The 13960-nt window shown below is 37.4% G+C and overlaps 1 long non-coding RNA gene and 1 other non-coding gene across 2 annotated transcripts; one reads left to right on the top strand and one right to left on the bottom strand.

Annotated features, from left to right (window-relative positions):
* Positions 1–1054: 1054 nt before the first annotated feature.
* Positions 1055–1173, bottom strand: LOC132044196 (5S ribosomal RNA). Its single transcript, XR_009412069.1, has one exon. It is a non-coding gene; the product is annotated as a 5S ribosomal RNA (ribosomal RNA).
* Positions 1174–10293: 9120 nt separating this feature from the next.
* Positions 10294–13436, top strand: LOC132044191 (uncharacterized). The gene is made up of 2 exons (XR_009412065.1): positions 10294–13171; positions 13249–13436. It is a non-coding gene; the product is annotated as an uncharacterized LOC132044191 (long non-coding RNA).
* Positions 13437–13960: the final 524 nt, after the last annotated feature.

Here is a 13960-nt window from a genome sequence, read left to right as displayed (position 1 = left end):
CGACAAACAAATACATAAGTTTTATTGGGTATGTTGACACCTAATTTTTGACCTCACATAATTTATTTTATGACCCAGAATCCTTGAATGTTAAACAGAGTGAAATATGCATTTTTAGAATTCAAAATGATTTTATAGAACTATTTAGATAATATTTTACCATTCTTGTGTGGCAAAATAATTTCTATAATGTTATAAGTCATGAGGAAATTAATTTGCAACAATTATGATACATTTGCTAATTTTAGTCAAGAAAATAATTCCAAATAATTATTTATTTAAATTATCAGAAATTAATTAGCGAATGTTTTACTCCGTTTAATGCAAGGAATCTGATTATTTAAATAAATTAATCATTTTTACCCCTCAATTCTTGTTTAATCAATTTATTTAGAATTTATCATAATTAATTGAGTGTTTAATTGTGGTTTATTCTGTAAATTGCCCATTAAATGACTATAATTGAAATAATCAATTAATAGTCCAATTATGGCCCAATTGAAAATCAATTTTCTTAATTGAGGTCATTATTGGAAAATTAGCCCTTTTAATTGTTATTTTAGTTAATTGTAACCTTATATGAAAGGGCCAAAATCATTGGTCTGAGTAATTGAGGTCATTTGTTTGCAAATGTTACCCTAAGATGGCTAATTGGACCAAACAAAGCTATAAGTGAAATAGCCTGATCCTAAAATTAAGCAAATTAAGGCTATGTTTGCAATTAAAGTCCTTTGATACAGTCGACGATATTTCTAAAATTAATTAATTAATTAATTTTGTTATAATTTGATCATGTTTAAAATATTTCTTCATTATTGTTTAAATATTGGGCTATCTTTTAAAAAAGGGGGTCAAGTTTACCCTCCCATGTATACACATGTATACATGAGTATACAAATATACATGTGTGTATACATGTAGCGCTGTAAATTCTATTAAGCCCTTTTCTTCCCCCCGCCTCCACGCCCACGCTTAACTAAAAGCCTATCCTTTTTACATCTCGGCCCGGACGTTATTTTTGCAAAAAAATATATAATTAAAAGTGACAAAAGGAGGGATGCAACACGAGGACTTCCCAGGGGGTCACCCATCCTAGTACTACTCTCGCCCAAGCACGCTTAACTTCGGAGTTCTGATGGGATCCGGTGCGTTAGTGCTGGTATGATCGCATCCGTCATTCCTAGATGTATACCATGTATACTGTCACACTCCAATTTCTGTTAGGGTGTGATGGGCACCCGACCCTTATTTAGGGCCGAGCGAACCCGCTGACTCACCTAATACTCATAATTACGCTGGCTTTCAAATCATGACACAAATGTATAACGAAAATTTATCGAAGAACAATATACTTTTGTTTTTCTCAAATCAAATAAAATCTTGCAACATATGAAACTTATAAAACAACGCATAATAATATACCCTTACATAGCCATTTACATAACCGACATCTAATACCACGACACTGTCTCGCAAAGTCTCTAACACGGAACATGAATCCATATCATAATGCTTTGAGGGCAAAGACTCGAGCGGAGCTCGCCAATCCCGCCGGAACATCTCCTACTAATATCTTCGGCTACTTGGGTGTACCTGCGCGGCATGAGACGCAGCCCCCGAAGAAAGGGGGTCAGTACGGAATAGGTACTGAGTATGCAAAACATGAAATATAATAATAATAAGCGGGATTATACCGAGATAAAGAGGACAGAAAAAAACCATAAAAACTTGCCTTAAAAAAAAATATCATGCATGTCATTTCCATAAAATCATCATGTATGCATATAACGTGCCCCGGCCCTCTCGTGAGGGACGCGGTAAATGAAGTCATCGTATACATAAACATATACACATAACGTACCCCGGCCCTCTAGTGAGGGACGCGGTAGTAAAATCATATCATATGCATGTACATGTAACGTGCCCCGGCCCCCCATGGAGGGACGCGGTAAAAGGGAATCATCATGTGCCATCCCCGGCCACCTCCCCATATCATCATATCATATAACGTGCCCGGCCCCGCTAGCAAGGGACGCGGTAAATATACGTGCCCCGGCCCTCCATGGAGGGACGCGGTGAATAATGCAAAGAAATGTGCACGAATACATGCCTTGGCCCGGGACGCAGTGAAAGAGTGGCTACAGCTCGCACGAACAGAATAGTGAGAAACCAAGTGCAAATAAAGCATTTCCAAGACTCAATGAAGTAATCCAAACGAATGTCATTTGAAAGTCGGACATTAGTCTTATCAAATATCTTTCGGAAACATAACACCCATCATAAACGTATTAACAAAACCGTTGGGTTCATAGTCATATTTAAACCATAGGGATCATAGTATTACACCAAACCAACCCGAGTCCGCCTCGGAAGTTACAAACACTATTCACCTTAGAACTTTCTACGAACAAATCGAAGCGATCCGAGCCTTTATGCGAAAGTTACGGAAGTTCGTAGTTTCGGGATCGTTTAGGAAACAAACTCTCTTTGAAACCAACTTTTATGCAATCTTTGAAATCCATTCATGTGAAAAACATAAAGACCATAATTTGGCTATATTACGAATATGAATATCAAGAAACAAATATGGATCATAAATATGCTCGGATCACGGAGTAGAATTACCTCGAAAATCGTGTCATAGCTTATTTTTAACTAAGACATGCCAACAAAAGAAAGGTGAGCTTCACATACCTTAGCCGCTTCCTAAGCTACTCCGAACTTACGTCTCGACTTCTCACGATCTACAATAACATCAATAGGCGTCGAACATTAGCCATAAACATCTAAGAATCCAATTCCAAACCATTACTTTTTCTACCGAAATTTCAAAGACTTCCCCTATAAATTGGACATCCCCGAGAATTCAACTCGGCCAAATCAACAACAACCAAGCCAACAACCATACTGACAATGTTCATAAGTGATTCAAAACGCATTCTAACGCCAATAATTCCTTTCTACACAATTCGACAACATTCATTCATATTCAATTCAACTACACATATTCAAACTAATATTAACGATCACATACTCAAATAACAATCCAAAACCATTCGAACACGATTCAAGAACATTCCAAGTAATCCATACAATATTCAAAATACTTCAAACCATCTACTACTCCACCCGAAACTATTCCAACTTAGCAAGAACCTTGCCAACACCTTTCTTTCTTCTACATTCATAAATTATGTCAACAATACATGCATTTACCACTTTATTCTCATAAATTCAAGAAACCATATCAATATCACATCATCGTCCAATTCAGCCCGCACAATTATAACTTCAACTTGGGTCATTAAAACTTCATTTTACGTCATAGAATTCATATCGACGACAACCAAAATACTAGATAACATTACTTCATCTCTTGCCTACCAAACAACCCCTAGTCACGGCCACTCCTCAACATACATCATTCCATGAGTTTCATTCATTTTCCACACATTATAAACACACACAAACATGCTAAATACAATTAATTCTTCACTTCTACACAACCACACACACACACGGCCTCAACACATTACACACGGCCACACACACAACACCATGTTTTCATGAATTTCTTTCATTTCTACATTTCACAACACCCACAAACTATGGATAACATATGAAAATAAAGTTTGAACCTTACCTTCCTCACTTGTTCTTCATTCGGCTAGAACTATATTCCGCACAAACGAGCGCCTTGCTTGCTCCAACAACTATCCCATGTTGACGAGGGCCTTCCAATGAGTAAGAAAACTAGAAGAAGAAATTCTCCATGATCAACTTTAGGGCTGGTTCGGCCCTCTCTCTGGTCGTTTTTCTCCTTCTTTTCTCTCTTCATTTTTCTTGAAATTTCTAGGAGGTGGAATGAAAAATATGACTTGCATGGTCATCACTTATACATATATATATAAATATATGGCACATGCCAAGCACATGCTCCATGTCTTTCTCTTTTTTTTTTTTTCCACTTCTCTAGAATTTTCTTAAAGATGAAAATGATGAAAATGATTATCTTAATCATCCAATTCCCATATTTTTAACTTCCATGTGGCCATGGCCCACATCACTCTAATTTCATGAAATTTTAAATTTTTCCATAATGCATTTTTTTTGTCCCAAATTTTTCCTCAACGTTTCCTTCCAACTAAATCATAAACCACTTGTCGTAAAACAAGGTCGGAAAATAGTCTCGCCCATAATTTGTCGCAACTAACTTAAAATATTTCGACGTACGAAATGCGGGATATAACATCCTTCCCCCCTTTGGAACATTCGTCCTCGAATGTTCAACTAGTCGTATAGAGTCTTAAGGATCTCGGGGGGGGGGGGGGGGTTTCCTTTACTACCATAACATGTAATCTTATTTACCAATCATATTTCTCTCTCACTTCCTCCCCAGGTTCGTAAGTTATTTCCTTTCTATTGTCATTCCGTCGCGGTGCCTTATCGGAAGCTTCACTAACCCTCATGTTTCGCTTTATCTTTACCTCCACTCTCCTACTGCCAGCGTCGGAATACATTTTGGTTCCACCATAAGCATGTCCTGTTCGTCCTCAGTACTAGTTCCACCTCGGTGATTTATCTCAAACCATCCTAACATCCTCCCTTAATGCACCCAGCGTATTATCACCGTATTGTCGTTACCGACTCTAAACTTTTCTCGTTAAGCATTTGCTTGGTCTCACCTCCAGTGTGTAAATATTCATAGGTAACATGACTGCCCTTGCGCGAACTACATATTTAATCTTAGTCACGATCGTTTATTTTCCCGATTCGTACTATTCGTATCTATTTCACGCATTCGCTCCTACCGTATCATACTTTTTTTCCCGCTTTTCTTACTTTCTACCATAGGAAATTTTCTACCGCTAGCAACCACTCTATTGCCTACATTTTACTCTTTGATCCCATATAGCCGTACCACCTTCCACAATGTCTCCGTAAGCTACTCGTTACTTTCCTTTGTCGTATCCTCTCTTTAAGCCTCCATTTCCTAATATCACGTTATTCCGGATATTTACAATTACTTCTCCGCGCCATCTCGGTTATTATCCTGACTCCTATCCCTTTACTGCTGGCTTTTCGACCTCCTTAGCTTGTCTCAACAAAGAACTTTACCTGCGGCCCACACATTCGTATCCAGGACATTGTCGCGTCGATTGTCTTCGTCTTACACTTGTATCTCTCCCTCGCTTCCCCCCTTTAGGGGTGTACTTATGCTATCACCCAACTCTACTTTGCCCTAAATCTGTATTTTCAATCTTAATTAGATAACACACTTATTCCGACATTTTTAATTCCTTTGCCTTCCGTCTACTCGCTTTCTTCCTGTTCCAAACATTGTAGTATTAGGACTTTCCAAGCTTAACTTGTAGTGAAAACAACATCAACTTGCCTTATAACATCCGTGCCATTTATAGTTTTCTTCTCCCTTGAACTTCGTTACCCTGTCCAATTAATGTCTTCCATATACCGCCACATTAGTCGCCGAATACACATATCCCTCGATCTAGCCATGTATACATACCTATGTACACACACTATGTTATCTTGCTTACAAGATATCTTCAAACACTATTCCAACTCGCCTTAATTCTAGAGTCGCGATGTACCTCTTTCCCTTTATCGGTCTAATTTACCCGCTTCGCGTGACCTCGTAGGGTTTCCTCGCTCCTCGGACTCTTAATTTATTCTTAAGTCACTCTAACTCCTTATTTACTTCTTGCGTCTGAATTTGTAGAATTTTCAGAAAACTTCCCAAGGGGTCACCCATCCTGAAATTGCTCTCACCCCAGCACGCTTAACTTTGGAACTCCGGTGAAATACGACGTTTTAACGCTCGTAAAACTGCGTCCACCCTACCGCATCACCTTTGTCACGTATTTTAGAGTAAGTCAAAGTCTGAATGGATTTCGAAACGTCCTCATAACACAATTACTATTTTAGCCCTCCTTTGGTCCTCAGTATTTGCTTTTCACATGTGGCTATGATTGCTTTTCATCCTAAACTTCCAGGTCTCACTGACGAGGAATACACCTCGTTCACCGTTACTTATAATCACTCGGTTATCGCCTTCCCAATTCTGTTCCCATTCTTACCTCGTTCATTATCATTTCTATATCCGAGTCTTTTACCGTCCCGTCACTTCTGGCACCTGGATTCTTAATTACGCGTGTCATGGTCTATTACTATACCGTTGTCTCACTCCCTTCTTATTTCTTTCTTCCAGTTACCCCCTTTTTTTTTGCACTCGCTATCATTTCCACTATCATGTAAAGCTTATCCCAAACTTTTCCTACGGAACTTGACAAGCCTTTCTCATTCGCTCTCCAGCTTGCCTTTCTGTTTCACACTTACCTTTATATTCTAGCTACGTAGATCATATCATAACTTTGGCCACCTTCTTACTGGGCTTTACTTATTTTCATAACAATCCTCGTTATATTCACATTATATCGCATTCGTACCTTATTCCTATTTCTTAACCTTTTACTCTTTTCCGATCCACTTTATCCTTATCGTTCCGTAGACTGCCTTATCCATTCAGTCGTACCCGTCACAGTTCTTTTCTCGGGGTCGGCCATACTCGTAACTTAGTTAAATCTTATCATTGTTATTGGCACGACCTTCCAAGACATATTACAAATCTATATCTCATTTTCACTTTATTTCTGGGAAAATTTCGGCAGTTTCCTCTCAGAATCGTTACTATCCCAAACCGTACACACGTAAATACCAAGAATGCCTCACAGGCCATATATATATATATGCGTATCATATCACAAACTCACAGGGGCTCCCAACATCACCGACAAGACAAAAAAAATAATGAACATACCTTCGTAGGCTCGACTCAAACCGCATCTATTACACTTTCTCGTTTACTTTCCCCTTTGATCTTTCATTCGTATTCCAAAGAGTACTTCTATTTCTTACCGACATGTATCTTTCGTACCGTCGCTACCTTCATGCTTTATAGCTTCCAATATCGCCGCCGTTTTCTTCCGTCGATGCCATTTCTTCCTAAAATCGAGGTTAGCGCAAATAATCTCATTTCCTATGACTTGGCTCTATGGCACGATCTAAGATGTCAAAGAAGAGTAACCATCCTAGATGCCCGTAGCCTCCCGTTTATAAATGTGGCGCGCTTCACACCATAAACGTGACTCTACCGGACACGACTTTGCACAACCCCCAAGACGAACCGCTCGATACCAATTTGTCACACCCCAATTCGTTAGGGTGTGATGGGCACCCGACCCTTATTTAGGGCCGAGCGAACCCGCTGACTCACCTAATACTCATAATTACGCTGGCTTTCAAATCATGACACAAATGTATAACGAAAATTTATCGAAGAACAATATACTTTTGTTTTTCTCAAATCAAATAAAATCTTGCAATATATGAAACTTATAAAACAACGCATAATAATATACCGGCTTACATAGCCATTTACATAACCGACATCTAATACCCATGACACTGTCTGCAAAGTCTCTAACACGGAACATGAATCCATATCATAATGCTTTGAGGGCAGCACTCCGGAGCAACTGGAGCTCGCCAATCCCGCTGGAACATCTCCTACTAATATCTTCGCTCACTCCGGGGTGTACCGCGCGGCGAGACGCAGCCCCAGAAAAAGGGGTCGACGAATAGGTACCGAGTATGCAAAGCATGAAATATAATAATAATAAGCGGGATTATACCGAGATAAAGAGGACGTAAAAAAAACCATAAAAACTTGCCTTAAAAAAAATATCATGCGTGTCATTTCCATAAAATCATCATGTATGCATATAACGTGCCCCGGCCCTCTCGTGAGGGACGCGGTAAATGAAGTCATCGTATACATAAACATATACACATTACGTACCCCGGCCCTACAGTGAGGGACGCGGTAGTAAAATCATATCATATGCATGTACATGTAACGTGCCCCGCCCCCATGGAGGGACGCGGTAAAAGGGAATCATCATATGCCATCCTGGCCACCTCCCCATATCATCATATCATATAACGTGCCCCGGCCCCGCTAGCAAGGGACGCGGTAAATATACGTGCCCCGGCCCTCCATGGAGGGACGCGGTGAATAATGCAGAGAAATGTGCACGAATACATGCCCTGGCCCGGGACGCGAAAAGAGTGGCTACAGCTCGCACGAACGTAATAGTGAGAAACCAAGTGCAAATAAAGCATTTCCAAGACTCAATGAAGTAATCCAAACGAATGTCATTTGAAAGTATACATTAGTCTTATCAAATATCTTTCGGAAACATAACACCCATCATAAACGTATTAACAAAACCGTTGGGTTCATAGTCATATTTAAACCATAGGGATCATAGTATTACACCAAACCAACCCGAGTCCGCCTCGGAAGTTACAAACACTATTCACCTTAGAACTTTCTACGAACAAATCGAAGCGATCCGAGCCTTTATGCGAAAGTTACGGAAGTTCGTAGTTTCGGGATCGTTTAGGAAACAAACTCTCTTTGAAACCAACTTTTATGCAATCTTTGAAATCCATTCATGTGAAAAACATAAAGACCATAATTTGGCTATATTACGAATATGAATATCAAGAAACAAATATGGATCATAAATATGCTCGGATCACCGGAGTAGAATTACCTCAAAAATCGTGTCATAGCTTATTTTTAACTAAGACATGCCAACAAAAGAAAGGTGAGCTTCACATACCTTAGCCGCTTCCTAAGCTACTCCGAACTTACGTCTCGACTTCTCACATCTACAATAACATCAATAGGCGTCGAACATTAGCCATAAACATCTAAGAATCCAATTCCAAACCATTACTTTTTCTACCGAAATTTCGGCAAAGACTTCCCCTATAAATTGGACATCCCCGAGAATTCAACTCGCCAAATCAACAACAACCAAGCCAACAACCATACTAACAATGTTCATAAGTGATTCAAAACGCATTCTAACGTCAATAATTCCTTTCTACACAATTCGACAACATTCATTCATATTCAATTCAACTACACATATTCAAACTAATATTAACGATCACATACTCAAATAACAATCCAAAACCATTCGAACACGATTCAAGAACATTCCAAGTAATCCATACAATATTCAAAATACTTCAAACCATACACTACTCCACCCGAAACTATTCCAACTTAGCAAGAACCTTGCCAACACCTTTCTTTCTTCTACATTCATAAATTATGTCAACAATACATGCATTTACCACTTTATTCTCATAAATTCAAGAAACCATATCAATATCACATCATCGTCCAATTCAGCCCGCACAATTATAGCTTCAACTTGGGTCATTAAAACTTCATTTTACGTCATAGAATTCATATCGACGACAACCAAAATACTAGATAACATTACTTCATCTCTTGCCTACCAAACAACCCCTAGTCACGGCCACTCCTCAACATACATCATTCCATGAGTTTCATTCATTTTCCACACATTACAAACACACACAAACATGCTAAATACAATTAATTCTTCACTTCTACACAACCACACACACACACGGCCACACACACAACACCATGTTTTCATGAATTTCTTTCATTTCTACATTTCACAACACCCACAAACTATGGATAACATATGAAAATAAAGTTTGAACCTTACCTTCCTCATTTGTTCTTCATTCGGCTAGAACTATATTCCGCACAAACGAGCGCCTTGCTTGCTCCAACAACTATCCCATGTTGACGAGGGCCTTCCAATGAGTAAGAAAGCTAGAAGAAGAAATTCTCCATGATCAACTTTAGGGGCTGGTTCGGCCAACCCTCTCTTCGGTCGTTTTTCTCCTTCTTTTTCTCTCTTCATTTTTCTTGAAATTTCTAGGAGGTGGAATGAAAAAATATGACTTGCATGGTCATCACTTATACATATATATATATAAATATATGGCACATGCCAAGCACATGCTCCATGTCTTTCTCTTTTTTTTTTTTCCACTTCTCTAGAATTTTCTTAAAGATGAAAATGATTATCTTAATCATCCAATTCCCATATTTTTAACTTCCATGTGGCTATGGCCCACATCACTCTAATTTCACGAAATTTTAAATTTTTCCATAATGCATTTTTTTGTCCCAAATTTTTCCTCAACGTTTCCTTCCAACTAAATCATAAACCACTTGTCGTAAAACAAGGTCGGAAAATAGTCTCGCCCATAATTTATCGCAACTAACTTAAAATATTCCGACGTACGAAATGCGGGATATAACATATACATGTGGGCTTATTTCTTTTAAAAAAAATTTGAGCCGAGCCCAGGCCCTAAGGACCATGACCCGGCCCAGTTGGCTTAACATATAAGCCATTTTAGGCATATATAAAAAAGAACTCGAAAAAAACTAGGGTTTCAATATCTTTGAGACCTTTAAAATTTTTCTGAGTTATTTTAAAATTTTTTGGTGTCTCTTTTACTCTCTTTGGGTTTGCGGTTGAGTTTGATTTGGGAAGGAAGAGTCTCCAAGTCCAAATCTTGACTTAAGGCTGCTCCAAGAAGAGGTAATTCCCTATTTTTTACTTAGTTTTCTTTCTCTGCATTTTCTTTCTGTTTTAGCTGATTACTGTTTGCTATGTAGATATTTGCATACCATTACTTTGGGTCTATATAGATAATATGATTATGCATTAGTCTAGTTCATTTAAGTAAATTACATTTTTGCTCTATATTAATAATGGAAATTACTAGTCTAGGTAGATGTTTGAGCACATGTTGATCATAATTACTTTATTAATGTCCACATTTTGATTAAGGGTTTGAAACTTTTTTGATTGGACTTAGTCTGGTTTAGTTCATGTTGATTGCTGTTGGGTTTTTTTTTTTTTTTTTTTTTTTTTTTTTGTCATTTTACCTTAAATGAACTTAAGTTATGGTTGTCTTAACAATTTTGATACATAAGGATAATTTGGATTAGGCTTATTTAGCAATCCATCAGCTTCATGTTAAAGTAACTATGGCCTGTGATTAGTGTGTTCTCTAAACCTATACTAGTTAAATTTATTTAGCTTGATATCTGTGTCTATGTGTACTGGTTATTCTTATGTTTAGTCCATTTGCTATGTTTACTTAAGTTTGTTGCTAGCAAAAATGATGTGAGATAGGAGTGCACTTCTAACTAAACCTGCTTATTTGGTTAAAGCTCCATGTTACTTGAGTCTATGTGTTTTGAGAAGTTTGAGCTTGTTCTGTCATTTTACATGCTTAAGTCTCAGTCAAAGTCTAAATTGCTGAGGAAATCAGTTTAAGTGAAATGTCTGCTTACCTTAACTTGACCCTATCTCAAGTGATATTCTCATGTGCAAAAGGAACACTAATTTATTAATAGGAGGCATTTGCTATATGAAGTTAGTCATTTGCTATATGATTTATTAAGGATGTTGTATGGTTGAGACACTATTGTATATTAACTGAGATCATTTGGTCCCATGTTAGTAATGTGAAACATGAAGTCCATAAGGGCTCAAGTAGGCTACAGTTGAGTTCATTTGAGGCTTCATTGATAGGTTTTGGAGAACTAGAGAGTCCAAGTCCCTATACTTGTTGTATGTGCTTGGTTTTGGACCCAGTTAGTTGAATGTATGGTCTCTTTGTGTAAAGTGTTGATACTAAATTTTCCTACATAGACTCCAACTGTTGTGATCATGTTCTTGTTTTGTGGTCCACTTGATTGTCAAAGTCTACCTCTACATGGCTTATTTTCTTTTTTTTTTTTAAAAAAAAAAATAGTTGTAACTGGGAAACAAGTCAGTACAAACATGACTGGTGTATCATCTTGCTTAACCAAATTAAACATGGTCTAAAAAGGAAATGGTTTTCTCTGTGAATCAAGTGTTGTGTTATAAATTTTCTTGCGTTTAGAACTTATATGAGTAAACTTTTTGTGTTTGGGTTGAAATCCTATTAAGTCCTTCAGGCTTTTCTCTTTGTATATTCTCTTAATTTTTGTCAATATAGTCTGTTGAGACCTTTTCTTTTTCTTTTTTGAGCTTTGTTACTGTGCCCCTAGTTGTCCTAATATATACCTTGTTAAGCCACTGCTTAAGTAAGAATCTGCGTGTTGAATGAGGTATGTCAATGAGCAGCTGAGAGTTTTATATGAGTGTTCTCATTTATGAAGTGAATTTGTGTGGATATATGTTGCACTAAGTGATATACACCAATAGACCAAGCCCATATAATTGTCATATGTTCTATAGCATATGGGGATTTATATGCTTGGTATATGATGGGTATATCCTCCATGTGAGATTTTTTTTAAAGTGTTGATTCAGTTGCTAAGCTATTTGGTTTTGAATCTGCTTCTCCATATCTTGTTTGAACCTTATTCTTATTACTTAATAGGAAACACTTTAGGCATCAGTTCCAGGCCATAATTGCCTTAATCTAAAATTTGTTTAGCTCTATGTTCTATTTCTTTCTAAAAGTATATGATTAGCTTTTGAAACTTGGGCCATATGTGTTTGGGCTAGACCTTCAGGTTGCATTTGATTTATCATTGTGTGATTGAATACTAGTGTGAGATCAGTATAGTTAGTCTCTTATTTTTAACTTGGCATGCAAATATTGAACACCACCTCTCCTATATATTGTGAGTTAACACATAAATGGAGATGCAAAATAGCATTCAAGGATTAAGCTTGAGCCTTCCCTATTGTTTGCCATGCCTGGGGTTCCGAGAAACCCCTTGGATCTTGTGCAACATCAGGAATGAGAGGGTAAAAGCTTTCCTTTTTGGGCTATTTTAGCATCTCCATGGGTGTGTATACCCATGGTATATTTAAAAAGATGTTGGTGTATATTTAGTTGCATGACATTGTTTATCCTTATAAAAAATGGTTTTGTGGACTTCTTTGTTATTTACTGATAATTGGGCCTGTTTCTACACTGTTTTAACTTATATGGGTTTTGAGGATGCGAGCCCATGATTATTTGCAATTTTTTGAGGAGGCCCAACTATTACCTAATTTTTCAGTTTACTTAGATATCCATACTTAGTTAAATTTCCATTCCATCAAATAGTGTATATTGAAGTTATCCGCCTTTGCATATACTTGCTATATCAGTTCTTTTACCTTTATACATAGTCTAAAATTTCCTAATTACCATCTCCTTCCTTTTTGCTTGCATGAAATGCCATCGTTGGGTGATCTCTCTTGCATAAACCCATTGGGCCAAAGGCCCAATAGTTTCTTTTGATCGAGTCCGCTGAGAAAATAAAAGGGAAGCTAATATTTAAATTTGAAGGCCCACCTATGGGTAAAAATAGGCAATTGGTGGGCTTAGGTAGGCCCACCAGCCTAAATCTCCTCCTTCCTATTTATTTCCATGATGTAAAATGTATTTGTAAAACATATGTAATTATTGAAACCCTTTATGCATGCTTAGAATGTAGGGAAAACGTAGTATTATTAGGAAAGTCGCCTAAAAATATTTTTTACTTACTCAGCTAATTCCCAATTATATGCACAAAACTGGATTAAGTGTTTTCTAAAGACAAAAAGAGATTTGTTTTGAAGTTGGAAATCTGGGCTAAAAGTTTGGTTAAGTAGGCAAGAATTTGAAAAGAAAATGATAAGGGTTATGTATTTTGGGCTTTCAGACCCTTTGAAAGAAATTTATAAGAAAAACAAACGGACAAGTGTTTTGGGCCATAGGGTTCATTAGAAATTGGGTCAATACTTATAAATTTTTGGGCAAAGAGTTGGATTCTTTTGATTAAAAAATGGAATGAGAAAAAAAAACGAATGCAAATTTCAGTTTGGTGTAAACTTGGTTTTGACAAATGGCTCTGGACCAACTTAGTTTCAGATTTGGGGAAAATCTTGGGCCAAAACCCGAATTTGAAAGGACAAAAAATAATAATAAATGAATTTTATTTGGGCCATGGTAAGGAAAGTGGTTTTGGACATGAATAGGACTTGATTTATATGAG

Source organism: Lycium ferocissimum, unplaced genomic scaffold (genome assembly GCF_029784015.1).
Source record: "Lycium ferocissimum isolate CSIRO_LF1 unplaced genomic scaffold, AGI_CSIRO_Lferr_CH_V1 ctg381, whole genome shotgun sequence".
Classification (NCBI taxonomy): domain Eukaryota; kingdom Viridiplantae; phylum Streptophyta; class Magnoliopsida; order Solanales; family Solanaceae; genus Lycium; species Lycium ferocissimum.
The sequence above is the reverse complement of the archived record's forward strand: the minus strand, read 5'-3'. Positions and strand labels throughout refer to the sequence as shown.